Below are 4,835 nucleotides of genomic sequence, written 5' to 3' on the forward strand. Positions count from 1 at the left end.
TGAGGTTTAACGACACTACCAACACAATGTGCAATATACATGTTCATGTACATTATGAAGTCAGGTTTAACTTAACTCAGGTTTAAAGATGTGGTTTGAGTATGGAGAGCCAATTGTTACATAAATCACTAACAGTAGAGATATCATATTTCAGCTCATTTGTCTCTAAAATCATTCATATTTGTTTCGGAAGTATAAATAGATCATTGTCTTCACCATCGATGAATCAGGAAAGAGCACAGTAAACATAAGAAACATACAACTTAATAAAAATTTTGACACTTTTGGCTTACCATAATTTTAGCACAGAGTTTATAGACGATGGTCTACATGTAAGTTAAACCTGACTTCAGAATACAAGCCTGAGTGTCTGAATATTAATATGCAAATTTGTGCTATTAAATCATGGTGGGATAGCTTTATTCTAGAAGAAAATGAGAAAAGGATAATGATAAAAAAGCAAGTTGATAAACATTTGAAATTCATCATTTACTTTTTCACATGATATAATCAAGAAGCATATAAAAAACAAAGAGAATAGACTTACCTTATTTTTGAAATTCTGAGTTCCCAAATCCAAATCCTCTTGTCCTGCTAATCTCCCTCCCCCCTTCCTCACCAAAACCCTTCAAACAATCAACATCAGCACTTGACAAGTCACTTTACTTTACACATTGGAAGATCCAATGAACAAGCAGAAGATAGTTATACAATTGGAATACTATTCTTAAAAAAAAAAAAGAGGTAAAAGTATGTACTTGACTGTACAATTGACTTACATGTACATGCTGCATGGCTGATTATAACGAAAGCAGACAAATACAAGAATGTCTGAATATATAGCAAATAGTTCCTTCAGAAGTTGAACTTTGGAGCAAGCTGAACACTCCGAGAGAAATAGGATCCTAGAAGCCGGATAAAGTTCCTCAAGCAAAAAGAAAGATTTTGTTTTATAACAAAGCGAAATGTTCTCAATAGAAATTCACCTCACACTTCAGACATCCACTAAGTTCTGCAACACTGAATACTTGTCCATGTACATGTACACCTTCCTCGAGTTACTGGGAAACTTCCCTAAAAGTATAATGTATTTGTAAAGTGAATATAGGGCGGAACACAACTAGACTGATTGGTAACAATAGATAGCATAACCACCGTCTACAAGTATATTCACAGCCTATATAGTCGCAGAGATAACATATTGACATAATTGGTAAAAGAGGGGAAAACCCCTTTCTATTTTAATAGGTACATGTGTAGTCAATAAAGGGTGGGCTGGTCTTGTATCAATAAAACCTTTGTTCCCTTTTGGTAATTCATTTATCATGAATTTAATGCTAGGAATAACTGTGATAATACATTTAGACTCAACTTCTTTGAAGGGAAACAGATAAAACTTTTTGGAATCTGTACAAATTCAATCGTTGGGAGGTGTCAAAGGTCATCCAATATAGAGCAATCTTAACTATTTTCTTTTAACAAGAGGATATATTTTTTTTTTCATAGTATAGGCCTACATTTTTTTTTTTTTGCTTTATCCCTCTCAAAATGTCACACTCTACTTTTTTCTTTTTCCTTTATAGGCATAAGTACTAAACAGAATAAAGTGCATTATTGAGGGCCTCATGTTCTGTGGCACTACTGAAAACAGTATTTTCACCCTTCATGTAATATGGAATGAAACATTGTACATTGTAGTAGTGCTGTAGCCGAACTGCCGAACCGAACGGAAGTTCGCCGAACTTGGCACTTCCGAACCGGACCGAACCGAACCGAACACAAAGGCCTGGTTCGGTAGTTCGGAAAAAAAAAAAAAAAAAAAATATTTGCAATGCAAAAGTACAACGACTACATAGATTTAAGTATAAAATAAAATAAAAAAAATATTGGTTAGTGATTGTGCACAAAAAGAATTCCACTATATATATTTTTTAAATCCACTATGATAGCTCCCATCTCGTCTTTGATTGAACTGTTATCAACTTAAGAATATTTTATTAACATGAATATATTTTTTCTTGATAAAATGAGGGGACATTTTGAAGCTAAACTTGGTATAAAAGTGTGGTTTAATTACGTATTGCCGTAATCGATCGTGATCGTAATCGGACCTAATCATTTTGTATTTAATAAAGAAAAAGAACCAGACATAAATTCATTCCTTGTAAATGACAAAGTATGACAGCTTCGGTCTCGTGTTTGATTTAGTTTGTATCATTTTCAATTTTTTTTATAAACATGAATTTATTTTTTTCTTCATAAAACGTGGGGACCTTTTAAGCTTAACTCAGTTAAAAAGTGTAGTTGAATTACGTATTGCTCTAATCCAACGTACATTTAATTGTTTTGTATTTAAAAAAGAAAAATACAAGACATAAATTAATTCCTTGTGACTGACAAAGTAATGGTAAAGTAAATATATTCCACCTTCTGAAATTTCCATATTAATATAAAAGATAAATAAATAAGAGATGAAGGAATGAGGTTGAAAAAAAAAAAAAAAAAAAAAAATTCAAACCAAATCAACGCATGTTCCCTGATCGATGTTCCGGAAATCAAATGGTTGGTAAGGAAAGTTGAAACAGGAAGTCCAAACAACCTGCTCTCAGTTGCTATTATACAGGTAAAATTCGTTTTCCGAACTTCAAATGTTTTTCCGTTGTCAATATTTTCTAAAAAAGTGGTTTAATCTGGTCAATTACTGAAAATGAAATAATAAATTATCAGTTCCGTCTTGGTTCTAACGATCATCGCCGAGTGATTTCACAACACTAAAATACACAGTACAGTCCCATGTACTCATTTTCGTGTTGGAAATATGTTTGAAGTCACATAGCGTCGATCTTTCTGGACCAAGAATGGACTGATATTTTATCTTTTTAAAGTAATTGATTGACCAGATTTAACCACTTTTCAGAAAATAGGGACTTTCTAAAACATTTCATATTCTTTGGAATGTGAATTTTACCAGTACAATAACAGTTGAGTTGAGGTTGTTTGTCTACTGTTTCGACATTCCCGATCAACACTTTCCAATTTGAGAAGCTGCGTTGGCAATGACATTGTAATCGATCATGGTCTTAGCTACATGAAATAATCATGAAAAAAAAATATTCTTTTCTTTGTAATTCTGTTAATGTCCTGATTCTCTCGTTATCAATATTTTTTTCTTTTTATTTTTTTTTTTCATTTCAAAAATGAAAGTAGAAATGACTCATATTTTTGTTTAAAGATTAAAACAAAAGAAAGTTATGCAACAATTTCATAACTTTTCTTTTTAGAAACAAAATTTATTATAAGTAAATGACAGATCATTCGGGAAATTATGTGTTCGTGGGTCGGCGAACTTTATTTTTTTATATGTTAAATTTAATTTGGCATTTATTGCCGAACCCCGAACCGAACCAAAGTTTGGAAAAAAATTGCCGAACCGTGCCGAACCCGAACATGCCGCCTGACTTGCAGCACTACATTGTAGCAGTTTTGGGGTGTATATTTTCTGATATTTTTCTAAATTTTCCCAAAAATAAAAATGTTGATACGCCTGCCTCACTAAATTGTATCACTACCCCCACACCCCCTCCCGCACATGAATTTGGTCACATCCCTTGATCCACTTTGAAATTCAATCATTTATTTCAATTCAAATGTCTGTTTGCCAACATAAACCAATCTGCATGCCACACTTCATCCTCAATCCACATGATATCCTTAAAAACAGGAAGTGGGTACATTATTTATGTAAATAAAGCTGAACAAACTCTGATAACTTTTCAAGAACTCAATAGAATCTACTCCATCAGATAAAATATCCTTCAAATACATGTACAATGTAAAGAGGTTTGATACAGAGCATAGATGTTTGTTTGAACAGATTGCTCTTAAAGGGATGGTCCAGGCTGAAAATATGTATATCCTAATACATAGAGTAGAATTCACTGAGCAAAATGCCGAAAATTTCATCAAATTTGGATAACAAATAATAAAGTTATTGAAGTTTAAAGTTTAGCAATATTTTGTGAAAACAGTCGTTATGAATATTCATTAGGTGGGCTGATGATGTCACATCTCCACTTTCCGTTTTCTTATGTTATTACATAAAATCATAATATTTTCATTATTTCTTACTTGTGTGAATAATATGTCTCCATTATAATGAAATAAGTTGCAGCAATAAATATCTAATACACTATTATTACATGTAGTTGTCAATTCAATTTTTCTAGTTCTTGGAGGAAAAAATATGAATAAACCTAATTTCATATAATAAAATACAAAAGAACAAGTTGGCAAATTCTGAAGAAGAAAAAAAAATTCCCTGCTACAATCATGATGATGATCCATATCTAAAATGTAATACTTTTAAATTACATGTATGATACACTACAGATGTAAGTACCAGGAAACAGAGCAAACCGTTCAAATCTGTATTGCCTCCTTGTTGGAAAAATATATAAACCTGTCAACCTTGTCATTAAAGGACACCCTCTAGTGTTGAATTCACTACAGTGATATCTCCAACTACAGAAGCAGGCAGCCACCCAGCCATGGTCACCCACTACGGCCAACAACAATTCAAATGCAATCATTACAGTTTATAACCTGTTGTCAGTCAATTTAGTTTTACTTTCTATTTCTCTTATGTGTCATATTAGTAGGCATGTCTTTCATGTACACCCACGTGTTTACTTGTAGTTTCTATTAAGAACATACATGTACAATATTTATAGGCCTATAAATCTGGTTGATCTAAGGTAATTCATAGAAAGTTTGAAAGGCCTTGGAATAAATGGGTGCTGCCTAGGGTATGGATGAGACTGGTATTAAAGGGGAAG

The sequence above is a fragment of the Lytechinus pictus genome, chromosome 16 (assembly GCF_037042905.1).
Source record: "Lytechinus pictus isolate F3 Inbred chromosome 16, Lp3.0, whole genome shotgun sequence".
In the NCBI taxonomy this organism is placed as follows: domain Eukaryota; kingdom Metazoa; phylum Echinodermata; class Echinoidea; order Temnopleuroida; family Toxopneustidae; genus Lytechinus; species Lytechinus pictus.